This window comes from Dryobates pubescens, chromosome 18 (assembly GCF_014839835.1).
Source record: "Dryobates pubescens isolate bDryPub1 chromosome 18, bDryPub1.pri, whole genome shotgun sequence".
NCBI classification, from domain to species: domain Eukaryota; kingdom Metazoa; phylum Chordata; class Aves; order Piciformes; family Picidae; genus Dryobates; species Dryobates pubescens.
In genome coordinates, this window is record NC_071629.1 from 9,210,565 (window position 1) to 9,237,533 (window position 26,969).

The following is a 26,969-nucleotide window of genomic DNA, read 5'->3' on the forward strand; positions in this document are numbered from 1 at the left end:
AAGAACATTTCAACTTCATTTTCCAGTGTAGCATTTGGTTGTGCTGAGGAAGGGGTGGGCTCCTTCCGTGCTATAGAAGTAATCTCAGGCTGGTTGGAAAAGCAAAGATTATTTAGTTCCACCAAAGGTAATTTTAGGACAGCCTTTGGAAGTCCCTTCTCCTTAGCACTTGTTTAAACAGCCTGTATGCCACCAGAGATCAGCCTCAGTGCCTTCTACAGAGTATGTTTCCATCTTTTAACATCTGGTCAGTGGAGATACTTTGGGTAGCTATGTATCATAGAATAGACCAGACCAGGTTGGAAGAAACCTTCGAGATCAAGTCCAACCTATCATCCAACACTATCTAATCAAGTAAACCATGGCACCAAGCACCCCATCAAGTCTCCTCCTAAACACCTCCAGTGATGGCTACTCCACCACCTCCCCGGGCAGCCCATTCCAATGGGCAATCACTCTCTCTATGAAGAATTTCTTCCTATCATCCAGCCTAAACCTCTCCTGGTGCAGCTTGAGACTGTGTCCTTTTGTTCTGGTGCTGGTTGCCTGGGAAAAGAGACCAGCCCCTGCCTGGCTACAACCTCCCTTCAGGTAGTTGTAGAGAGCAATAAGGTCTCCCCTGAGCCTCCTCTTCTCCAGGCTAAACACCACCAGCTCCGTCAGCCTCTCCTCATAGGGCTTGTGCTCCAAAGCCCTCCCCAGCTTTGTTGCCCTCCTCTGACACATAAGCACCTAAACTGACATTTGGCTTATGTCATCTGAGCATATCCCTTTTCTTTCTTGCTGAGCAGGGAGGTCAGATGCTGTGGTTCTGGGTTATGATCCTCTCAAGTTTGGGACACCAGATGCCCAGGGCAGCACTGTGCACTGGATCTGAGCCAGGTGTCCCTGGAAAGGCAACCTGATCACTCATACCTGCCCACTGAGGGATGGACCACCACCATTTCACACATGAATCTTGGCTCAGTCACCTACAGCTTGTGGCAGTGTGTTTCAGAGATGGACTTGGTGTTTCAATAGCTGCCAGAATGCCTTGTGAAAAATTACAGAACAGGGTAAAATTTCCCTGCATGCTTTCCCAGTTGCAGATTTCTACCTGTGCCTGGTGGACTTGGGTGCTGTATCCATAACACTGTTCTTGCATGGGGCAGGTGCTTGGGACTGCTCTTTCCAGTGCTGCTCCTGTAATATGGAATCATGCAACCACCTATGGCCCCTAAGCTCGCTAAGCTGCCAGCAGTAATTTGGACTGCTCCATTATATTTTAGAAAGCTGTTAGAGGCTTGATTTATAAAATAGGGATCTGTCACACTGACAGTGTAGACTTTCAATGTGCTCAAGCTTTAAAATCCTGTGTTTTGACTTTTCCCAAAGTTTCCTTTTTGGCAGCTCAATTGCAGTGCTCCCTATTGGGACTTATTTAAGGGGAAGAAAGGACATCATGTACTTACAAGTGTAAATGATGTGTTTATTCCCCTGAACTGAATAAGTGACAAACCCAGAGGGTGAATAAGATAAGCTCATCAACTTAGGTGCTCTTTAACTTTCTTTCCAGCAATTAAGATGAGGTTGGTATCTCCCTGTCAGTTCTGCTATATAATGATACCAGGTAGTCATGTAGCTGTTATGCTAATAGCAGAGAGTGAAGGCACTTATCCTGACTCTGAACTACAGAGCCCATTAAAATAGGGTTGAAGGTATTTAATATCAGTTGTCATATTTTCTATCTGCATTCAGAAATGGCCAGCTTTGTGTTACATAGGGTAAATTCAAAATAGTTCTGCTGAGGTTATGAAGCCCAAATTTCCACCCTCACAAGTATAAAATCCGTCTCTCTCTCAGGTTTCTCTGGAAAGCTGACTCAGATTTCTTTTTTCTAGATGAGTTTGCTTACATTCAGAAGAACATTTTTACATATACAGAGAAAGAGAGGGAAGGAGAGTTCCTCTTTCCTACCTCACAGCCCCAAGAGGCTGGGCGAGATGGGGGTGCAGAGCTGGATACAGCCCACAGTACAGGGCATGGGTCAAGATGCAGAGAGATGCAGGGATCGGATGCTGGCACGTTTTGTGATCACGATGCAGGTCCCAGTGCAGGCTTGATCAGGCCCTTCATGCTGTTATCTGATCCAGCACAACGTGCTGCCCACTGCTGCCAATCTCAGGCTCTACAAAGAGCTTTCATAAGAAACTGGCTGTGTTTTATCTACTGCCTGGTCCTCCGGCCATCACAGGGCTGCTCAGGCTTGTTCTCTTCTTTCATTTGCCTTGGAGTTCATTTCAGCTGTTGTGGCACAGTCTCTCTGTCAGCTTGAACTCTGCTTGTACCTTTTCCCTTCTGGGTTCAGAGATCCGTGTTTTGGCACATCCTCTTGAACAGCTCCAACCAAGTGTGAAGAGAGGCCCGGTGCTGATCTGCAGTGCTGCAGCGCCGAGGGAGTCCCTGCAGCAGGCGTGACCCTGCAGTTCCCATACAGCTGGGATTCCATCAAGGTTCAGCATTAAGCATTAAGGTCTGTCTGCAGCTCAGGGATGCTGACTGCATGTAGTCTAGTCTTGCCTGGGACATGATGAACTTCTGTCCCTCTCAGCTGGTTTATAAGTGATGACTGAGGTCTGTACTCCTTTCTGGCCATTTTGCAGGAGAATTGTTCTTTGAAACATACCTTGAACGCCAAAATCAAAAGAAATAAATGTAAGCCAAGAAGGAAAGACCTCAGCACAGCTGAGGCTGAATCTTGTAATCTTTTCCAGTTGCATTTTTAAGTTCTTGCAAAAATACCGAGCTATTCATTAGCCAGATTGATTCTCCTTCTCTAGGGAGGTGATGCAGGAAAGTAAGACACTTCTTCCTTCTCCAAACTATAGAAGCAAAAAATGCTGCAAACTGACTAGTATTTCACAAGACTGTCCATCCTAGAGGAACTGTGGAGATAACAATGCAAACCCACCTGCAATTGTTCTTTTGCTGCAAGTGCTGGTATATTTTTAAGCTACTCACAAGCCTGTTAAATAACTGACCATCTTTTAAGCCCAGGCACCCTGGAGTGTAGGAGGAGAATAATTCTCAGGGGGGATTTAACACAGTTATGTAAAATAATCTGAAGCCATCCTGTTTGCTCCAGAAAGATTGTAATGAAGCAGAGGTTGTTAGTTTTGCTTTGGGTTTTTTTTTTATGTCTGATGTCATCAGTTGATTTTTCTTTGTAACAAAACAAAAGTCTTGGTCTCATTTGTTTGAGAAGCAGTTTCTGTTCCTCCCTTGAAGAGGAAGGAGGTTTGAACATGAGGCTGAAGTGCTGCTGTGAGTCTGGATATTCATGACACAAAATATCTTTTAACATCTGATTAATCTTCCATTCTGTTTCAGTAGAGAAGCCCCACCATGCTGGGCTGGGTACAAAAGGTGCTTGGTGCTGACTAACCAGCTATCACCCTGTGCAAAGGCTTTCAAGCACTATCCCCACATTTGTTTTTAGACTTTTTGCCAGTCAGAATTTTGGCAACAGCTTAGCTTAAAATTGGGGCACTAGATTTTTCTCCCTAGTAGTCTATCACAAGTAGGTTTTTACAGCAACTCTCTGGCATCCTAAGGCATATCCAGGATGCACACAGAGCACAACCCATGCACCCTGTACCCACTGTGTCCCAGTACTGGCCATCAGGGTGAGGGTGGGACCTCTGGACCAAGCTGGGCATTCTATACTTTTTCTTCAGATTTAACCCATTTCTCTCCTCTCCCCTCACCATGTGTCTTCTGTTCCCATACTGAACTCTGCCCTCACATGCTGCATTTTCTTATATGCTGGATAACATAGTTTTGGTACTATTCTGGCTCTGTGATGGCTTGAAGAGAAAATCCATCACCATGCTGGCTGGCTGTGGTGGGATTTTGGCTATCTGTGCTGTTGCATTAGCTGCCACCTGTTAGGAAATCCTCAGCTTGTGTTTGGTAAGCTCCTAGCAAAGGCAGGTAAGCCACCCTGCTGCTAAGGGTCTCCCACAGCTGCATGGTAAAACCATGGTGGAAGGAGTGGATGGAGCATTTTGGAACACATAAACTGGTACCTAGGTGTTTTATGAAGAGAGTGATATTTAGCAGGCCTGAATATCACTGGTGCTGCCATTTTTCTTTCCACTATAGCTAAAGCAGAACTTGTCACAGATGACTGTGTTTAGGGTTGTTTGGATGCCCTGCAATATGTTCACATATTTTCCACTGCTGAATGAAAAGGAGAATATGAGTATGATACTTGTTGTAGGTGTCTGCCTTGCTTGCAGATGGTCTACATTTCTGCATAGCTGCTTCTCTTTTACATGGAGCTTTCAGATTTTTCCTATTGATGAGAGTGGTTGCTTTTCTAATTAAAAGAATTCCCAAGTCTATTGACTTGGGCAGTAAATGTGCCAGGTAATTAAAGATAAGGGGCTTTAGTCAGAAAATATGTAAACCTCTCCTGCAAAAGAGGTCAGTGTAACTCGAGTAAAAGCGTGTCCTAAAAATGGGGAAACAAGCAAAGGAGGCGAGAAAGCAGGAGCAAGGCAAACGCTGCTTATGTAATTATGGCACAGCAAGTAGGACAGAGGAGAGACCAAACAGTCCTGCCTGCCTTTCATGTGCCCACTTCTCACACACTGCACGTGTGACTCGTTTTCCTCCTGCATGAGGGCCAGTTTCACTCAGCTGAGGCTTTATGGTTAAAAAGAAAGCAAGTGCGCTTGGCCTGTCGTGAAATGATAGCGGTGGGAAAGTGTCTCCCATTGGGATGACCTTGCACAGGGCTTCAGTGTACAGCTGCTTGTGGTAGGTCAGAAGGTGTTGTGAAAGTACACTTTCCTTAAAATATTCCTTCTCAGCTCTTGACCCCCATTCCTAAAACACTGCAGCGGTGCAGCCATTTCTGTTATGGAAAACAGAATTGCCTGCAATGAGTTTGCAGACACCTGGCAGCTACTCATCCTTTGCCCAACAAGCTGCTTGTCCACAATGAGAAATGGGCCCTGCCATGCAATCTTCATCAGAGACTTTGAGCTAGAGTCTTTGAAGGAGCCTCTCTCCCTCCACCATTTCTAGAAATGAGCCTACATAATTAGCAAGGAGTAAGCACTGTGCTCTAAACTAACTGAAGTTGAGTGAGATGAATCCTGCCCTAAATTCTGTAAAGTAATGCATAATTACCCTCACGGGAAGTTGTCCTCACCTCTGGGCATAGGTCCTGTAGGTGGTTCTCACTGTGCGGTGGTAGTTACAGGATTTGCAGCATTTTATTTGTATACTCACATCCATCACCTGGGGATGTGAAATTCCTACTTGTGTCAATAGACAGGCATGCTGCTGGCAGCCCAAAATGACTGTGCATCATCCATGGGGCTATGAACAGCCAGCCTTGGCACGGGTGCCGTAATCCGTAGCTTGGTCTCAGGGCGTGCAGAGGCACTGGGCCCTTTTGATGCTGAACAAACACAGAACAGAAAAGCAGTCAGGACTTGTGGCAGTGTCAACTGTAAGATGATGTAGGAGGCAGTGGGCAGATCTAGCAGGTGGTGGAAGAAATGCAGGATGACCAGGAGGTTTAGGCAGGCTGGCTCTGAAGGGCCATACTAAGGCTTTGTGGTACAGCCTGCTTCTGAAATACCCTTCTCTGTGGTTGACACCAGGATTGCTAACAGCGAGATTCCAGTAAACACACACTTAGAGACCTATACATGGGAGATGCAGATATGTCTTTTGACACATTGTCACATCATTAACTGTCTTCCCCCTCCCCTCCCCCCCCCATTCTCTATCCTGAACTTATTCAATTTTCCTATGCTTTTAGAGAGCTTTTCCTCACATCAGATGACTTTTTCCCCTTCCTTGTACAAATTTTGCCCTGAAGTATTTATAGCTCAATGGCACACATAACCATTGGGCATACAGTAATTTCTCTTTGAATACTTTCCATATCTCTCCTGTGTGCTTTTCCACCCACACGTGTTCCATTGCCTTATCCCGAAGGATGTCTTTATTCCTCTTTCATGCTTTTGGTTTCTCTATTGTGGGTTTTTTTTTTCCATGCCTTTCTTCTTGATGGGTTGGGTGGTTTCGCACATCACACAGCTTGAAAAATTCCCCCTTCAGACTCTTTCATTGAAACAAATCTTATTCATCTGATATGCACAGTGACTGAAATTCATCCTGAGTAAAAGAGCAACCTACCAGCTGCAGGGAACCTATTTTGGGAGAGCTTTGGGGACAAAGGCCTCAGATTGGCCTCCACAGAGGAGCGTCTAAGATAACTTTGTTGTTGGGATTTTTTCCCCGTTGGTATTTTTGCCCCAAAGCAGGATACTGAAAGTCTATTTTTTTTTTTCCAAAGATTGACACATTTTTTTCTGATTAAGAAGTAAGAATAATGGTTATTCAAATCATTGCAGTTGTTTTTCTCCTGGTTTTGTTTAGCCCTGTAAGGTAACACAAAGGAAACAACTACCTGTGGCAAGCATGGAGCTTTTGTTTCAATGAGGGCTGATAGAGAGTCATGCTTCAAAGGACAAAGATGGGAAAACAGGCTCACAGGCTTGAAAGCAATGGCTCTGAACAAGACTTTAAGAATCCTGGTTAAACAACCACAGTGCTGTAATTAGAAGGAATACAATCAGGGATGTTAAGTGGTGCTCACGACAATGGTGACGTAAGCCCTCCTTTTAGTTCAAGTAAGGATGATGAAAAGCTACAGAGGACCAAGATGACAGAGGGGCTGGGAAATGCAGATGTTGGTGAAAGACTGAAACACTTCCAGGTTGATTTAAAAGAAAAGGTTTAGGGCTGACTTGGCTGCAGCCTAGGAGCTAATATTCCCAGAAGGAACACTTAGTAGTTGGGAGTTCTCCTATTTAGCAGATAAAAGCATGAGAGTCAATAGCCTGAAGATGAAGTTGGGAGGATTCCCAAAGCAATTCCATTTGCATAGATCAGGGCTGTTCATCAAGGATCAGAACAGCACATGTGCACAGCAGTTCCAAGCCTAGGCAGACTGACTTTATAAAATGCTGGAGCCTAGCTTGAAGGGGCACCCAGCCATGGACACTAGCAGCACCACCTCATGTAGAACAGAATAGAATAGAATTAACCAGGTTGGAAGAGACCTTTGAGATCATCAAGTCCAACCTATCATCCAACACTATCTAATCAACTAAACCATGGCACTAAGCACCCCATGCAGTCTCTTCCTAAACACCTCCAGTGGTGGTGACTCTACCACCTCCCTGGGCAGCCCATTCCAATGGCAAATAACTCTATGAAGAACTACTTCCTAACATCCAGCCTAAACCTCCCCTGGCACAGCTTGAGACAGTGTCCTCTTGTACCTCCATGTAAAGGGAGCACAGAGTGGCCAGTGGTCATGCACAGGTGTGTCACTGTTCTAACCCTCTCTGTGTGCCTGAGCACTAGTTCAGGCAGGAGTTAATCCAGATATCCTATGTGCTGCATTGATGCCCAGAGACCTGACGAGATGGCCAAGATAGATTTAAGTTGCAAGAGCAATATTAGCCTTCAGAATTGCTGCAAAGAAATGTAACAGTTTGGCCTGATTTTTTTCAAAGATAAAGAGCACCAGGACTGAGATGATATTTGCTTAGCCTTTCTGAAAACCAAACCATATCTAATTAACCCCTATATGCCTGTGTGCTTAATTATTTTCTCTACCCAATTTAAGATCAGAAAGAGGCACTTTAAGCTTCTCCAGACTTAGCAGCATATATGTGGCATGACCAGAACTCAGGAGATCCTGAATAATCTCCCCTTCATTATTTTGCCCCATTTCTAACTAACTCCACGTTTACTATCACCAGTACACCCTATTATATGACATGGACCCTAGAAGCTACAGGTCCAAGCCCCAAGAATACACCTGACTGCATTCCGGTTCAGAGCTGCAATAAGCCAGCCAGGAGCACATCCTGCCTTTAATTATACTGAAGAGGTCTTGGTGATTTGGTGTCCTACATCAGTATTAGGAAGCTTGGGCATTGAATTGCTATAAATCAAGAGCTTTGCTGCTCTCACAACAAGCCCAGTGGGAGCCTGACTTTCTCAAAGAGCTTAATTAAAGAGTGCTTATTGTCAGCTCACCCCTGTAGCCCATTAGAGCTCCACAGAGATTTCTGTTCTCCAACATCATTGTGAAAAGTGGGACAGCCCTTGCTTCTTAGGAAGCTCTGTGTTCATAATCACTTCCTCACATGTCCTGGTGATCTTATAGTCATGTTGCAATTAATTGGTGTTAGGTGTGAACAGGACATATCTGAATAACTGTTTATGGAGATCCTATTGGCTAGACAGTTATTCAACACAGTCATAATCTTCCTCCTCGCTAAGACTTTGTCTGGCTGTATCTCAGTGTGCTTGGGAAAGGAAGATCAATGTGTGACACTTCCAAAAAATGCCTGCTTTCTTTCCTCAGGAGTGCATGTGTCCCTGCCCTCTAATGAATGCAGCCCCTTGTGATTTGCAGAGGGAGAGGAACCCAGATTCCCATGTCACAGAAGCTCTTCAGAATATTACTCTTTTTGGCTTGGATTCCATGTCACGGTAGAGTTGCACTGTGGTCTAGTTAAATGTATTGTTCAGACCATAACCTTTGCTGGTTGGTAGAACCAGCTTAAGTTTTATATGTGTGTAGAGCTGGTGTACTTGGACCCTCATCAGTCTCCTCCATCTTGAAAGGAGGATTTGTGTTTTACTATTGGTAGATAGCAGCCATCAGCCTGGGGCTGCATAATTAGAGAAACAGGTGGGAAGAGTGCAGTGATGTTTTAGGCCTGTACCTGTGCCATCCATTTGTGGTACTATTGTTTACAGATGTGGAATGGAGAGGGTGGTGGTGTCATTTGGGTTTGACTTGCACCACTCATGACACAAGGCAGCTTGCAGCATGGTTCCCATGCTTGTCCCACCTGCTCCTGGAGCTGTGCAGAAGCTCTCATGCACAGTCATGACCCGCCCATGCCCCTGAAGAGCTGAGAGGGATTTTTTCAGTTTGATTCAGAATGGACTCTTCTCCACATTGCACAGGCACAAATGGTCACCTCCCTTGATGCGGGGTTTGGGCGGTGTTGCAGTGGGATTGCACAATTTCTGGCTCAGCTGGCTAACCCACATCTCAAAGGAGCTGAGAGCACTTATTGATTCAGGTTTGTCCATTACTAAGTGTTATTTCCCAAGGCATTTAAGGAGCCATGCTACCACCACATTCTAACCCACAGAAGTAAGAGAGGTTTGGAGGCTTCAAAAGAAATGTCAGACAGTAAAAACAAGAGGAAATCTCCTGGGTCTGGAAGCTGTCCTTACTGTGCATGTCCTTCTTCATTCCTCATGATTGCAGTCATCAATCAATCTAGTATTAATTTTAATTAAACTTGGGCCAACTACATGTGCCAAGAAGATTAAGAAGCAAAGTGTAGGCTTCCACGCTGCCAGTGGCTAGTCCCAGTGCAAAACCAACTTTTACAAAGCCATCTGGCAGACAGGAAGCTCTCTGCAGCAGCACCACAAACAAGACTCAGTATCACAGTATCACTAAGGTTGGAAGAGACCCCAAGGATCATTGAGTCCAACCTGACCTCACGATTAGACCATGGCACCAAGTGCCACGTCCAATCTCCTCTTGGACACCTCCAGGGATGGTGACTCCACCACCTTCCTGGGCAGCCCATTCCAATGACGAACGACTCGCTCAGTGAAGAACTTTCTCGTCACTTTGAGTCTAAACCTCCCCTGGCGCAGCTTGAAACTCTGTCCCCTTGTTCTGGTGCTGGTTGCCTGGGAGAAGAGACCAATCCCTTCCTGGCTACAACCACCTTTCAGGTAGTTGTAGAGGGTAATGAGGTCACCCCTGAGCCTTCTCTTCTCCAGGCTAAACAATCCCAGCTCCCTGGAGAAGAGAAGGAGGAGAGACTCCTGACTTGTGTTCTTCATTCACATAAACAGAGCAGTGTTTATGAATTTCCTATGGGTACTTGTGTCCTTCACTGTATGGATAGCAATCCACAGATTGCTTTAACCACACGCACCATCGCTGTCTTCTTGATGTTCACTTTGCCACCTAGGAAGTGAGCCTCATGGCGGAGAGAAATTCATCCTAGAGATGAAGTGGTCCTGCAAGGGAAGGTCTGCCTATCAGCAAATTCTATCTTGTATCAAGCTAGCAGTCATGTGGTGGTTTGTTCAGAGTTCCTCACCCTGATGTTTCCCTCTGTCTTTTGTGCAGATACAGATCTGTTCAGACACATATTGACTGCTTTTTGGCACAGGTAAAGAAATCCCCCTGTGCCCATGGACTCAGTGACTGGATAAAAACACTTCTGATTGCAGCAGTGGGCAGGCCAGAGGGAGCAGTTGGGCTGCAGTGCACGTAGTGGGGTGCCACCATACAGTGCCTTAAATGCCCACAGTTTGCTTTCTGACATGGAGCAAACTGCCACTGTGCAGAGGATGCTGTGCTGATGTGTCAGCCACAGTGTGATGGATTTGAGAACTGGCTCAGGGGATGGAGCAAGGAAAGTGCCACCTCTGGCCAAGGACTTCTGCCTGTGATAGTGTCTGAGCAGGGCAGCTCAGACAGGCAGGAGCTGGGGAGCAGGCTTGACTCATCAGGCACATGGAGATGGAGAACCCCAGAGATCTGGCAAAGAGAAAGGAATGTGGCTCCAGCACTCTGATTTCATGGAGAAAGTGAGCTCCTGGCTTTGGAAAAGGGATGTTAAGCAGCAGAAGTTCCTGGGCTGGCTCTGGTAGGGTTTCCTCTGAGATGGTACCCAGGATGGTACTCAGTAATTAAAGGCAACATCTTTTGAGGAACAAAGGTAGCAAATGATCAATATATAGTTGCCAGCTCACTGGGGCATAATTTTATATTTAGAGAAACAGCCAAACCAAACCTTTTCATCAGGCAAGAGCTCACCTTACTCCTCTGTTACTAGAGGAAAGGATGTTCCCTGCTCCATTGGAGTTTTTAAATATCTAGTGATGCTTCTTCTCTGCTAATGTCTATGACTCCATGTAAGGTAATACGAGTGATTGCCATGGGGAACCACTATCATTTTTCCTTCCTTTGTCTTTTCAAAACTGCACTTTGGTGATGAAAATGCACATAATAAGAAAAGTAGAAGCATTATCAGATGGCTGTGAAGCATGCGAGAAAAGTAAAGAGCAAAGTAAGATGCTCAGAGTTGCTGTGAGGCTGACTCAAAGAAGCATAGATCCAAATCCAAACTATCCAACAGCTCAACCTCTCTTATTCAGAGATTACACTCTTCCAAGCCTGGAATGCAGAGGCAGCTTTCTCTTGTTTGCTGTGATAGCTGTGGTAGTTGAGGCCAATCTTCCTTTATGTTTGAGCCTTTATTGCAAGCAGATGACTGTGTCCCACAGATGCTGAAATCCAGAGGTGATGTAGGCTAGTGCTGTGTGCTTGATTGCCCTCCTGACCGATACATTTTGTAAATGTTATTGTTGAATGTGTTAGTCATGGGTATGGCTGTGCCACACCTGGAGCTATTATCAATGAAAGAAAAGCCTCCTTGTGCTGCTGGGTTATATAAACAAGAAGAGCTTGAAACACACTGGGCAGTAGCATTGTCATTATCTTCTTAGCTTTACGCGCGTGTGAAGCAGAGATTTAAGTTTGCTCTTGTATCAGAGTGCTGCAGGTATGAATTGAGGATACTGGGTTGAACTCCAGATGGAAGAACATTTTAAGTTATTGCATTTCTGCCTGGAAAGCAACCAATAAAAGAAATGAATGTGACTATGCATTGACTGCAAAGTCTGAACTGTTTGAACAGAAAGCAGTCATTGGGCTCAATTTGCGGAGCGTGTTAGTAATGGAAGCCTAAATGTAGCGAGGCTTTTTTATTTTTAACTAAACTTCACCTGCATTTCATCCATCTGCAACTGGCATGTGACAGCAAGAATGACACAGTTTTTAATTATTAATAATGATATAATCCTTGATAAGTGTCATAAGCTTGCTAAATTTTACCACTAATTACCCTGAAACCCTTTTCACTGTCCTTCAATTCTGGCAGAAGAGACTGTGTAACTTCTATTCATTCTAGAGACAGAATGTTTTATTTCTAGCAAACTCCAAAACAAGATTTATATATTATTGAGGCCAAGGATGATTCTTTGAAGCAGCGACTCCCACTTTCACAGTGCTTTATTGGTATGAATAAGGGCTTCCTCATACAAGAGCAGCTAAATAGCTATTATAGTATAAATATTAATGGCATGTTGAATTCTGAGCACTTTTGCAATGAAAGCACTTTGCTTGGTATTGTGTTTACAGTGTGAAGGTATTGACTTCAGGATTGGGACTGTTAGTTTTATTCTGGAGTGGGTTTGATCAAATAATTGGAAAATGGGGGTTTTGTTCTGCTCTAGTAGCCTCTGTACTTTTACAAGTTTCATCTGATGCATTTAGGTCTCATCTTGTCCTTTTAGAGAAGGGTAATGACAGGCTGCTTAAGACTGCCTACGTTAGACTTCTCAGTCTAGGCTGATTGTGTCCCAGATTGAAGGATATTGATCAATTTTGGCAGCACTTGAAACGTGTTCCTGTATCAGCAACGCACTACATACTTGGCAAACTCATGGTGCTGTAGCAACACCTAGATGTCCATTCTTTAAAGATAAAGAGTGAGATCAAAATTCCATTTGGCGTGGAACAGGTAGTATTAGTGTGGTACATGGGGAACGATGTAAGATCTTGCTGGGCATGCACCGGTGTCCTGGCAGCACTGAAAACAATGTGCTGCAATCAGTGTATCTGCTGGCAAGAGCCTCGGGGCTCTCTGCCCTTTCTCCTAAAGATTGATCTTCTAAAATCTCCAGAGCTCCGGTACACAATGATTCACACACTTGCGTAGTTCCCTCGAACGAAACAATCGGCCCTCTAAAAGTTTGAGGTATCACCTTTCCCTGCAGATTGGCAGATTGCCACCTGATAAACTGACTGAACAAGTTTCAAACTCCCGGGCTTTACGTGCTGCTTTTCCTCCAAAAGACTGAAAGCTCTGCTCCACTTACTGGCTGCAGAATTTGAAATGAAGATCCATGAGCCTGAGTATACTAAACATCATGATACTTCTTATCAATGCACAGCTACAGCTACTCCTTCATCCCCACTTTAACCAGATCATCTATAATAGTAAGTAGGATAAAATTTTCCTCCTTATTTACTAAAATAATTCTGGCAAGCAAAGTGTATCTTGTGAGATCACTTCTCAGTCTAAACCACTTCCAGACTAAATATATTCTTCTAAGATGTGCTTTGGGCATCTATTTTCATGCTGCACTCTCGCTGCGAGCAGCACGGAAGATGCTTTTCTTCGCCATCACTGCGTGCAGCGTGGGTAGATCTGAGAAGAGAATTCTGCCTGAAGATTTCTGCTGTCTTTTTGTTCAGTCAGAGGATATGGCTCTAATTTTTCCCATTTGTAAATTGCACACAAAATGCAGTCATATGCCTGGCTGGAAATCTCAGTTATACCTTCCAAGATGCTCTGAAAATACAACTCAGGCCCTGCAGTCCTGCAATACTCAGTCCTGTGCTCCAACATGCAGGGTAGCCTAAGAGAGTGTGCCTCTTCATAGCACACAGTTATTGCCTCTGCACTCCTTAGAGAAGAGGACTGATATTCGCAGAGGCTTTGTTCCCTTTGCAATTTTGTCCACGACAAGTTTTATGAGGATGCAGGAGCAAAGGTCCCTTCTACTACCATCCTAAGAGGATTTTCAGAACACGTGAGCTGTTCCCCCACCAGACTCTGTGAAGGAAGGGATGCCTTTTGACTCTGTCTGGGAAGTGTAAGCAATGCCTGGTTTGTAATCCAGAAAATGCAACCTGGTTGCTCAGCTTTATATTTACAAGTGACAGACTCACAAACAGATTAATGCCACACCTTTACCAGTCAATAGTGTGTATTGTTCCACAAAGCTCTCCAAAGCAACCCTTCTCAGTCTGAGAGGTGATGCTCAAATTAGCCATCACTAGGTAGCAGTGAGCCCCACCCAATGAGTTTTGCTTTGTCAAAAATTCAGTATTTGTTTCTAGCATCACATCTGGGCTCTTGCCTGTCAGAAGAGTCAGAATTTGCTTATGGTCATTTGAACAAGGTAAGAGCCATGAAACCCCTTAGCAGTTGTGAGCAGCAGAAATGCTACATAAAGGAGAATATTCTTCCGAGGATGACAAATAAGTACTATCTTAGTTGCCTAGGCTCTGCCAGTCAGCCTCAGGATGAAGTCTGTCCTTTGGATGTTTTCAGCACCCAGTGCACAGGATGCAAATGATTTTGCCTCTTATCTTTCTTTATTGTGTAATCTCTCAATGCTGCAGCCTTTGTCAAGAGGGGAAGCTGTGCGTTCAAACCACTGCTGCAACCTGATCAAAGGAACGATTGTATCCCTCCTGGTGCAGACATAGTTATGAGGTTAGCCTGGACATTTGAAGTCCTCTCTTAAGATGACCTAATACAGAAAAGACTCACACTCAGAAGAGTGGGATCCACCTTCTGATTCAGAAAACAGGCCCTCTAAAATGCAAGCAGGCCATCCTTAGTTGTTTTTATAATTGGCAGAAGCCAATCTACTAAGGCCCCTGAGTCTGAAAATCTGAATGATGAAAAGCAAACTATCCTCCCAGAGAAGAGAGGTTCCCCCAGCTTCCTCTCTTCCCTAGCCTGTCAGCACAACCTTAGACTTATCTGAGTTGGGTCACAGCCAGCTTGCCCTCATTCAAGCTCTGATCCTGGCAAGACAGTAGGTAAGCCGATCAACTGCTCCAGTCAGCCCCAGCAGCCAAGACCTGAAATAGAAACACACAGATGAATGTTGACCGTGCACTGGAAGATCTCCAGTGTCCTTAATGGAGACTGGAGTAGTTCACCTTCCTCAGAGATCATTTCCTTGCTCTCTGGCCTCAGTATGTTTTGGTCAGTGATGCCAAAATTGCCTGATGTCCACATGCACGATGGGTTTTGCCTGTGGCAAGCAGGAAATTACTCAGTTGGTTCAGCCTCTCAAGCTGTAGGTCCTTCTTTTAGAGGAAACCTGCTGAAAGGTTGAGGCTTGCCCATCACTCAGGCTGTGACCCTACCTTTGTGTACCAAAGTCTTAAGATTGAAGGAAGGAAAAAGAAGAAAAGGAAAAAAGAAAGAGGTGCTAGTCTCACAGCACTAATCTGTGCTGAAAGCTGGTTTTCAAAGAGGACTGATCTGACTTCTCTGAAATTAAGAAATCCATTCTCTGCTCTTGGGGGGCTGTAATGAGACTTTGAGATGTTTTTTATCCCTCTTTTGGTCCCATAACTATCCCTGGAGGGACTTTGGCTCTCAGAACCATCTACCAGATGAGCTGAGGAGTGGCAGTAACACCCATGCTGGGGCTCACCTGGGAGCACTCAGAAATAGCAGGGTAGTGAGACACAGACAGCTAGGCTTGCTGAGGAGTTACAAAAGACTCATGCAGTAAGAACAGCCTGATCCATTCTCATCTTTAATAGGGAGTTAAAGTAACTCAGCCCCTAGAATGAAATCCTGATTATCAGTGAAAAAATTCATTGGGGTTTCTTATCACTTGAAGTATTTCAGCCTGTCTGCAGTTTTTTGTGCTAGTTCTTCTACCTCAAATGTCCTCAAAAGGCTTGTTCAATCTGATAAGGCTTTGCTCACAAGAGGCTACACATCTATTTACCAAAGGGAGGCAGTCAGAAAGGTTTCTGAGCAGATACAAATGTGTGAACAGTTAAGCAGAGACTATTACAATAGCTTGTGCAATTGTAACATCTAGCCAGCCACCCATTTGGGGAGTGGGATGAGGAGCACTTCACCCCAGCACTGAGATGCAGTAATCACACAGGCTGCTGCTGCCAGGGCTTAAGCATCCTAAAAATTACTTGTCCTTTCCTTTTTATTGCAAAACTGATCTGTTCAGGCAATGTAAACCTTAGTTCTTTCTGAGGAAACACACAGTGATGGTGGCTGATCATGATGTAAAAATGCACTCCGTGGAGATGGAAAAAACGCAACCCTTCTCTCTGAAATACAGCCTGAAGATATTTATTCTTTGCAGAATGACAGAATCAATAAGGTTGGAAAAGACCTCAAAGATCATCAAATCCAACCTGTCATCCAAGACCTCATGACTACTAAACCACCAAGTGCCACGTCCAATCCCCTCTTGAACACTTCCAGGGACGGTGACTCCAATCTACCACCCACAAAAGCATGAAGGGTTAAAGCCACCAATCAAGCAAAACTCTTTCCTGGCCATCAAAGCCACTATATTAAAATCAAATATCTATGTGATTTGTATTTGCCTGTTGCTCAGCCAGGGCAGCACGTGGTGATGTTAAAGGACACCTCCGCTTCAGGCAACTCCTATTGGATTCCATATCTTCAGAAACAATGTAAAACACAAGCAACAACAGCAGCAACAACATGTAAAAAAGAAAAAAAAAATGGAAAGCAAACTATTGTCTCCATATGTGAATGGAAAATTATTCAATTATGAAATGAAAACGGCTGTACAGCACTGCCAAAAGGGCAAACAAATGAGAAGCTAACCAAAAGGGAGAAAATTGTCAGTCTCTCATAGTGCATAACTATTTTGTTCTGAACAGCAGCAATTATGGAAATGTGCAGAAGACTGTTTCACTGGTGATAAATCTGCAGTATGTCAAGCAAGATTCATATTTAATTACCGTGGCTACAGAAATTAAACAGTGGAAAAAAGTTGTCAATGCTGTTTTTTAAAGTAAGGAGATGGATCCGGTGCCAAAAGCAACATGGTTAATGTTGGTAACCGAGAGAGAGAATTTCCCTCTAGGCTAATCCTTGTGATATAAGAGAGATGTCATTTATCATGCACTTTGAACATGTCTGTCAAGGTTAAGAGGTAAATAACCAGAATGATTATTGCCTGGGTTGGTAATGGTTTTTCTCAGCCACATGCATACTCTTGAGCATGTTCTTTGGGTTCCTGGTTACTCTTGATCACAATTTGTTGGGGGTAATTTTTCCTCTCCAGAAATCATTATTAAGCAAGTAACTTGAGAAAACTCCAGTCTTCACTGATGGCCAAGGCAGACCAGAGCTACAGTGAGTCCCTATTGTAAAGTAAGTACAACCCAGCCACCAAGCTGTGGTGTTCATTCCTGCAGCCCACGCCTGTTGGGGAGCAGAGGGTCTTTACCACACTGAGCAGTAAATGAATTGGCATGAGGAAGCCCAAGTGAGGTGTGGGCTTGCAGGGTGTTTAGAGGGATTGTAGAGGATGAACAAAGCAGGAACAGTACATGCTTTATCTCGGTATACACAACTCAGACAAGTGGCAGCATGCATAACCCCCTCAGGTGAATGAGGCAGGACATTTCCAGAAGCATCTTCCAGAACAAAATGTTCCAGGGCATGTAATTGTTTTCTTGCAGCCTGCTGGGTGCAAGGGGACAGCCCTCCATCCCCAAGTCTGCCCACAACAGCCTGCAGTCACCAGAGCACACCACAAAACAGGGGTCAAGCGCAAACACTGATGTGCTTCATCTGTTTAATCAGAGGCATGGATGCAGTGAGCTTGCTGAAGTTTTCTCCAGCAGGGGCTCTTTCCTGATGGTGCAGATTTTGGCAGTGGAATTCATGGAGGTCATCCTACCCTGTTGCAATGAGAGCCATGCTCATGTACTGACCTGAGTCATGTGAGTGCAAACACCAATCCTGATACTGCTGTGCTGTGGATTGCTTTGCCTGAATTGCTCATCTGCAAAATAAGCAGAGTATTTTTGGTAAGGATTACCTTTGCAAAGTACTTCCAGGTGTAATAGCGAAAGGGCTGTGGAAGGACCAAGTAATAAATAATATTAGACACCAGGCAACGTTCTATTCTAAAATGCAGAAGAATTAGTCACTGTGCCTGAAAACCCCACACTGAATTGCTCTCAAGAACACAGAATTTTGTATGATGCATGAATGGGAGCAGTTCCTTAAGAAGATGTTCTGTGTGAAGTGGATTGTGTGCCACGCTCTGCTGCAGTTGTCATGGCAAGTATTCATATTTCCCATAGCAACAGAACCAGTAAATAACTGCATTAAAAAAAAGAAAGAAAGAAAGAAAGGAAAAACAACATAACAAACCAAACAAACACATTAAGTGACTGGGGCACAATTCTCTCTTCAGCATCCTTAATTTGAGCACTTTTCTGTAGATGAAACACTCCACTGCAAAGCAAGCTTCTCCTTCAGTTTGTGACATGTTTCCTCTTCATAGTTTCATTATGATTCACCCACTGCTTGCCACGCCAGTGGCACTACCTGCTCTGTGTACGCACTGCTGCATGGGCTCTGAATTAACTGAGGGAGATGATGACGGAGCAGCAAACCTGCAGTGAGGGCTGGGTTTGTGGCACTCTGTGCAAGCTAAAGCAGGCCAGCTGAAGTCCTGCAAGTGAAAGGACAGAAGCTCCACAGGAAACGATGCACTTCTTTTAAATTTATTTTGGAGTCTCCCTCTTCTTCTCCCTCAGTTGCAAGGACCTGTTCTTCTGCAGACTGGCACCGCCACCAATGTTAAGGGCAGGCAGAGGTGTGAAATGGACAAGGGGAGGATGAAGACTGGGGGGTGGAACTAGAAGAAGTCACTGTAACAACAATGACACTCTAAAGCAGGACAGTCTTTTACTTAGATAAAAAGATACTGGTGGTAAGGCAGAATTTTCCTGAACAGTGGTTTGTAGTGCTCTGAGAGGCCCTGGGCTCTGCTCTGCTGAATGCAAAATTGGGTACAAAGACAGATGACACCCATGGGAAACAGTGCGACTTGACAGAAGGTGCTAAGTGCAAAACAACTAGGAACCATTTTTATGACACTGCACCGAAAAAAAAAAGAAAAAACCAAAACTACAAACAAACAAAAACCCCTACAACAACAAAATAAAACACCACAGCAACAAACTAAAACCAGAAAACCTCTTGGAGTTCATGTGGTTGTCCCCATATGTGCTGGGAAAGTGCTTTGGTCACAGAAGATGAATCATTCATGGAGTAACAAGGCAGAGAGGATTTCTTTATGTGCCAAGGACCAGCAGGATCTGGTGCTAAGACAGTCAAAGGTGCTATAGAGAGTATTGGGGCCAGGATGACAAGGTTAGTAGTACTTCACTGCCCATATGGTCACCATCATACTTGGGGCCAAGCAAAGAAACAAGCTGTCCAAAGGAAAAACATCTAATCTGTTTCCCAGATGTCCCACTTCTGCAAAATGTCTCTGGGGTTTCATAACAAGTTCATTAAGAGAAGTCCTCTCTCCAGGCCCCACCCCTCATTCACAAGCTGTGACCAAAAAGGAGATACTCCTGTTTAGATGAGGAAATTCCAACTGTCTTGCAGATTCATTTCCCATAGACACACAATGCGTCCTCAAGTCACTTAGAGCTGCATAACAGAAGCTGAATTCACCAGGGCAGTCAGGGTGTTGTTTCCACTTACCATAGCTGACTTTTTGTAATGCTGCTTGTAGATAAAATCTGTCATAAGACTCATTGCTAGCATCATGGCCAGTTCATTGATGGTATTCAGCCCCTATCTCATGCCCAGCAAAACCATGTGCATTTCTGTGAGCAGAGATTGCAGTAACATCCAACGCAGTTCTGAATACTTTTTGGCAGACTTCAGAACAGTTTAGTGGTAAACCACAGTGATACAGTCTTGCAGGCTTGTATTTTAACTTGCTCTTGTTTAGGCATGAGCACAGTGGAACAGCATCAGCAACAAGTAATGCTTTCAGTCCATCCTGCTCCCAGGGTAAAATCTCTGCTGAATATCAGGCCACTTCTAGGGAATTCATGAACTTATTTAGAAGGTTTCTGTGTTTTAAGTAAGGCAGCGGAAAACAGTGAAGGTTACCCAAGAAGCCTGTTGATTTTGATGCCCTTGGAATCAAGGACACACATTTTCTTTCCTGTGTGTCCTAAAAGACCGTTAAGTGAGGTGTTTGGAGAGCTGTGTCCAGGGGCCTGTGCTGCAGGCTCTGGTCCTTTATAGCATCAGTGGTCCGTCAAGACTATCGGGCTGCTCGGGTCTTCTACAGAAGCACCTGCATAGCTTGTGCTTAAGAAGCTACCACTCGACATTTATGATCTGCCTGACTGTCAAATGACACTTGGTCTTTCCTTGGTGGTGAAGTACATGCAACTGTTTGTGGTGAGTTTGCCAAGAATCAGACACATAGATAGATGTTGTTTTTTCAGTCTTTGCCAATCAGGGTGTAGTAGAAGGACTGTCAACCCCCCAGTCTTCTAAACACAAATGCTCTGGCTGCTTTCTTCTGGGTCCTTCAATGATTGTCAGTAGTCTGGATTTTAATGTCTTCTTGCTGCAGAGCTGGGAAAGGACCACACTTGGTCATCTTGTCTAGGAGTGGAAGGATTTTACTTTCCTTCCAAAGCCAAACCAGGTGATTGCTTCTTTCAACGCCCCATTGCATGGGGTCTTGCAGGAGGGATAGAGCCCCATGCGGTTTTGCAGGCATGTCCTCATCAGTGAGGTTGTGCAAGGGGTGAGCTGGGCCATGGGAGCTGTCAATACATTGTGCCTGCAGGTCACAGCCACCCTAATGCCACTCTCCGACCCAGTTACCCAGTTTCCAAAAGGGATTAGGATGTAGTTGGGAGCCCTCTGGCTGCAGACCAGTCCTAGCCAAGCAGAGGAGGTAAATGTCAGGAGATGGGAGACAGACAGGAAGGCATGGATGGAAGCAGGTCCTATCCCAGGGCAGCCTGCTAGGCCCTCCCAACATGTGTGCCCTTTGTCACCCACACGTGCTGGACCCTGGGGTATAACTCGTGGAGGAAGAGCAGGTGACAAGGACATCTTTCCCTCTGCCTTATTTGCTCAGGAAAACATTGCTTCTTGTCTTGGAGTCAGACATTGCTGCTCTAACCTGTGATGTTAAAAACTCTAATTGCTCTGAGTAAAAGCCAGAAAAGTGGAAAATTCTCAGTGCAAGGAATAGTTGGTGTGCAGAATTCCCAGCTGCTATGTAACTAAGAACAAGCAACTACCAGAGAGAGGCTTTAAAGTGTTACCATCTTGTATGAATAAAGCTTAGCATCAGCAGAAGTATTAATAGGAAATATCCATGTGTATCAATGTTGAGGTAGTGCTAATTAGTGTGCTAATTAGTAATAACTGTGAGTTATTAAGGATGTACTTGCAGATGATGGACAGCAACTTTGCACTGACTTGTCCATTCTTCCTCTGTGCTACATCTGTAGGTGATATCACAGCTGTTGCCCTTGCCTGCTGCTCTCTCTCCCTGTTTGTCCTCTGACTGCTGAACTCAGAGGCATTTAGGCCTTTAACATAATTATTAATATGTTTCTATTTTATGTCTCTGCTTATTAGGCCCCTCATTAGCTGATTATACTAATCAGAGGTGATTATTGCCTGTGCCCACTTAACCTATATTTAAATGCAGCAGCCTGAATTTGTCTTCAGCACAATCTCCAGGAGATATGAACCCAGCATCAAAGAAAATGCATTCATAGGTACATTATCCTATGTAAAGGTGGTCAAAGAGCTTTAGAACTGGTGCATGCTCTCATGAAAGGATGCAGGCAGAAGAAGGTAGCCATGTTCTTGTGTGTGCAATGGTTTTTCCTGCAGCTCTTTGAGTTAATGAGAATAACAGATCCTAAAAGTACTTCCCAGAGAATATTCTACTGTGACTGAGAACACCTTTTCCTTTATAAAGTTAGCAATTTTTGTTGAAAGTATGATCAGCTACATTAAAAGTATTTTTGTACTATTTTTTTCTGGCCAGCTCTCTGACTTGGGCACCTCTCAGCTTTTCAGATAAAGATGTTTATCTAACCATGCACATTTTCATCTGAATACATTAGTCCAGCACAAAAGAGCCCACAGAGCCTCAGGTCTACACAAAATCTGGATACACAAAATTTGGATACTAATCTTGCATCTGCAAGAATCATCTTAAATAAGTCCCTACAAAATAAGATGCTGGACAGTGGAAATGAAAATATTCCAAGTTGGTTCTCCAAAGCTTAGGTGTAATTTTGTCCTAAATGGTGATTAACTCATTTATATTCCTAATCCTTTTAAGCAGTTGCATAAAGATTCAAAGTGGCCCTCAAAGATGCTGTGAAGGACAGCAAGCAGCTCCTTCCAGCCCAGAGGGATGCAAGATTTTATGTTAAGGAGGAAATCCTTTTCACACTGGAGTAAGTGTGGATTTTGCTCTGCCTTTAATGGAGTTTCTGTTCCTTTTTCTGAACTGAAATGAGAATGGGATTTTACCCATCATCTCACATGCTTGTGGTGCAAGCCCGAACTTGGTTTCTGAGTCTTTTAAAATTGGGAAAATGAAGGTGAAATTATGTAAGACCAGAGAATAGATGCAATCCCCAGAGGGAGAAGGACTCTTAATAACTGCAGAATGTTGCTTCAAGCAGAGATGTGAGCTCTAAGCAAACAGTCCTGCAGTGCAGCAGCTGTGCCAGCAATGCTCCAGTGTGCTGGAGAAGCTGCTATGCAGCCTGAGTGTGGTGTGGCAGAGTTGTGCCTGGCCAAAATGCACTTCCTTCTCCCCATCACAGCAACCACAGTGGGTGTTTGGGATGAGGGGAAGGTCATAGTACCACAGGAAGGAAACTGCCCTATTTTCAGGTGTTCTCAGTGAAACTTTATCATTCACAAACATAAAGATAGATAAGGAATTGCAAGGACAGAGTTCCACATAGGTAAACTCTTGAACAGTGCACTTTCATGTTGCAAGTAAATGGAACTAAAACATCCAAGAAACTTCAACTGTATTCTTTACATTCAATACAATAATTATTTATTCATCTCCCAACTTTGATTTTGTTAAACAACCAATACCAGAGTTCAGAGGCAAGAATTTAATCCACAGAAAATTCTGTCCTCAGAGGAGATCAAAGTGAGTCCTCTGGTGTTAAGCACACACCTACGGCACTTGATTGTTAAAAAAATTAAATGCGTGTTTCAATCAGCCTAACTCTTCTTGCTGGTTCCCATGCATTAACCTAAGCCTCTGCCTGAACATTTTCAGCCCCAGGATCAGCACTGAGAGGGCAGAGGTCTGAAAATGTAGCAAGCAAACGTGTGAGAACACCAGTAGGCTGTGATGGCAAAGCCTGCTCATTCCTTTGCACCTACCAATGCCACAGCAAAAGACTGAAAGTCTCTGGGGTATTATAAATATGCAAGATAAGTGCTTACACTAGAACACAAAGGTGAAATGGTCCTGTTTATCAGGCACAATTAAAATGAATAGAGGATGACTAATAAAGAGGCAGTTTAAAATCTTTACATGACACAGTGTCAAGGCAAAAGCGTTGTGCAATAGCACTGACACAATTAACGCTGTGTCCGGGAGTGGGGCTTCCACTGCCTCATCCACACACTCCCATGGTGGGCTCTGGGTGGGCTCCATCACTTCAGCTCCTCTCGCTGCTGCATCCTGGACTCATGGTGAAAACGGCACAGAAACAGCCTCTTCAGATCAAGGCAAGAGTATTTTTTTTCCCACTTTGATGTCTTTATTCTCTTTTCTCTGCGTTTGCATTATCCTAAGCCTCACGGTTACTGCTGTGTGAAAAGTGAGGACACAATGTTGAATTCCTGGGCACACTTTGGAGTGAGACAAGGGTGAGGTCACGATCCTGTACCAGAGTTGGTTCTTGACTTAGCAGTGTGTAATGCAAGTATTTCCTGGCTATGAATGTTTGTAGTATGCATTATAAAGGCTACTTTGGAGACGTTTTTGCTCGGGATGAAAGACTGTGCATGAGAGTGTGATCTTGCAAAATACAGACCAAACTATCCCTTTATTTTCTCATTTAATTATGTTACTCCCTTATGGTACCTGTCAGGATGCAGGATTCTCCAGTCTGCTGAACAAATGCAGCAAGGACAGGCTAGTTTGTTGGGCTACAGATATGTGTGTGTGTATATTAGCATGTATATGTACATATTTTACATGCTGTTCTTATTTTCTAGCTAAACTCAGTTCTCTCTTGGTTTTATTGCTGCTGGCATAAGTGTTTGCAACACAGTATTGTTAAAAACTAATAATAAACAAATCTGAGTCTGTGCCAGCCATCGCAGGGTACAGCTAAAGCTGCCTAATGTCACAGCTTGCTGGGCAATGTGTGAATTTTGTCATGGTAGAAATGTCAGTTCCCCTGTTCCTCTTGAATTTTTGGAAGAACCGTGGTGGAGAATGTGTTCTTCTAAATGAGATAATTAAAGTCACAAACATGAAAGCTCTTATAACACTGCTATAGGAAGAGGAGCTCCTGCGTCTGCCCAGCCTGCTGCCTCTAATTGCCAGGGTTTGCAGGGGAGTTGGTTGAAACACTTCAGATAAAGCATGATTTCTGGTCAGAAAATCATGTTATTGCAATTAATGTTTGAAGTGGTATTTATGAATGTTTTGCTGTATTAGACGAGTGTGTTGACGCCGTTTGCTGTGCCTGCAGGGCTCACAGGATAGGGGGCGGCTGTGGAAGTGTCCCAGCAGCAGAAGTGGCTAGCAATGCCAGCGCAACATAGGGCAATGGCACTTGGTGTCTTCAGGAGAAATCTGCCCCAGCCCAGGGCCACATCCTGCCTGTGCTACCCAGAGTATCTGTCTGCAGGTGCTAAGTGTCTCAGCTGCAGAGAGCAGGGTTTTTTTATTCCTGAACTAATGCCCCAAATGTCTATCTGCATGCCCATGTATGTGGGCAATGGCATTGTCTCGGTGACTGCCACCCAGGTAACAGGGCAGCAGTGCAGGCTGCAGAGATACACCTTAAGTAAAAAAAAAAAAAAGAGAGAGAGAGAGAGAGAGAAGCACTGTAGCTGATACCTAGTTGTACCTTGCCTGAAAGAGACCAAGAAGTATTTTTCTCGTTTAAACAAGGGAAGGGTTTCTGTTTCATAGGAGGAGGCTGCATGCCTCAAAAACCTGCTCTAGGTGGGAAAATGAGATTTGCCACTTGTGGAAGGCAGCACAACCCCACTGCTTGTTTTACTTCTGATAAGAAAGAAAATTAACTACACGTATGCCCTTTCTTTTGTCTTCATCAACAACAGCCAATAGCGTCGCTTCCCTTTCCTCAGCAGCATCAGGTTTGTATTGAAAACTTCATGGCAAACCCTTTTGTTTACTCGCCCCTTTTTGGTTCTGTCTTTTTCTTGTGCTATGCTTTGAGTCACTAACATACATGGAGGATAGGGCCATGCAGAGAGGCTACCCACCTGGGAATGGCTGGGAGAGAAACAGCAATTCTGGAGGAGCAAAAAAAGCCAGGAATCAGGCTGTGGGAAAGGGCTACTAGGCAGAAATGAGCTCCCAGGAGCAGATCACCCAGCACGGAAGAGGCTGAGGAACAGCTTTCTAAGAGGAGTTAAACGTAGCGGGGAAACCCCTAAGTTGATGGTAAGAGACTTCACTCAGTTTTGGAAGGCAATTACAGCACCCTGGGACCCCGGTCACTCTAACCGTGGTGTGAAAAACGCGTTCCCCACTGCAGCGCCTAGTCAGCGCTTAGCCGCTCCTGGCGTTACCTTGGGACCAGAAAGGAGGCGGCTCTAGACCAGTCTTGGTGCCCCAGCTTTTGGTACTTGCTGCTTCCTGAAACCAGAGAAGTGTAAATCAAAGCCCCGCAATCAGCGCTGCCTGATGGAAAGAGTGAAGTGCGGCCCTGACTCCGGTTCCCCGGAGCTGCCTTCTCACACCGGCTCGGGCCCCTCGTTCGGAGCTGGACACGGTTGTCGGGAAGGGGGGTAAGGAGCAACCCACAGTCCCCGAAGAGGGAAAATAATTACGGCAGAGAAAGGGCAGAAAAAAAAAAAAAAAAAGAGTCTTATGAAAAAGGAAGCAAATGCTAAATCAGTGACTCATGGTACGGATGACTAATCCCGTCAAAGCACAGCTCATGTCGGGCATGGAATCGGTGCCGAGGTGGTGGGGAAAGCAGAACGGCCGCGGGATGCGGTAGGGGCAGCCCCAGCTGCTAGCGAGACTGGGCAGCCCGTGCAGCGCTGCTCTCCCCTCCGGTAACACCCGGCAGAAGCGAGGGAGAGGAGCACCGGCCCGATGCCGGTGCGGGGCGGATCGGTGGCGGTGGCGGTGCCGGTGACCTACTTTCCTCCGGCCCCTCCCGGCGAAGGGCACCGCCGCTCCTCGCGCCACCTGCCCTGCCCTGCCCTGCTACAGCCCTGCCCTACCCCCCCCCCCCAGGCTCCGCGCCCGCGCCTCCTGCGCGCCTTGTGCGCGAGTCCTCCCCGCCCGCCTCCTGCGCCCCGCCCCCGCGCGGCTCCCGTTCCGCCGGGGCGCGCGCCCGGCGCGGGAGGGGGCGATGCGGGCGGGCCCGCGCGCGGCGGGGTGCCGGCGGCCGGCGGGTGCCGCCGGTGGCAGCGGGGAGGGGAGGAGGAGCGCGCCTGTGCAGTGCCGGGAGGACGGGCTCAGCCCGCCGCCGCGTTACACAACCGGCCGCTGCCGCAGCCGAGTTTCACAAGTCCCGCCGCAGCTCGTCGGCAGCCCTTACCCACCGTGCGCCCACCACCCACCGCTGCCGCACCAGAACTGTCCCCCGGCTCTGCCCACCCTCATGCCATGTCTCCTTTGGGCAAAGGGACCTCGGGGAGGGCGATAACCCCTGGAGCCGTGGGGGCAAAGCGCCGGGGCTGGGCATGGCACTGAGAGCGGCTCCGGGACACGCATCATTCTAGACGGTACGTACGGCCCCGTGCCGCGAACCCTGGCGGGGTAGGGGGGGTGGGGGTGCGGAAAGGGAGGTTCCTGTATTAGCAGCCCACGGGGAGCGACGAGGCGGGCCGCGGTGTGCCCCGGGCAGAGTCCCCGCTGCGGGGCTGCCCTGCTCGCGTCCCAGCACCTCCAGGACT

At 45.6% G+C, this 26,969-nt stretch overlaps 1 protein-coding gene across 6 annotated transcripts in view; it reads left to right on the forward strand.

The window, feature by feature from the left end:
- Positions 1 to 26,969, forward strand: part of PASD1 (PAS domain containing repressor 1) — a 103,845-nt gene that overhangs the window by 25,149 nt on the left and 51,727 nt on the right. For 4 of the 6 annotated variants that reach the window (XM_054169389.1, XM_054169388.1, XM_054169386.1 and 1 more), the window contains exon 1: positions 26,489 to 26,798. The exons of 1 other annotated variant lie outside the window; for it this stretch is intronic. The gene's annotated coding sequence lies outside the window, so the exon portion shown is untranslated. Of the gene's footprint in view, positions 1 to 17,143; positions 17,163 to 26,488; positions 26,799 to 26,969 lie in introns of those variants that run through there. One more of the 6 variants, XM_054169383.1, reaches the window with a different exon arrangement.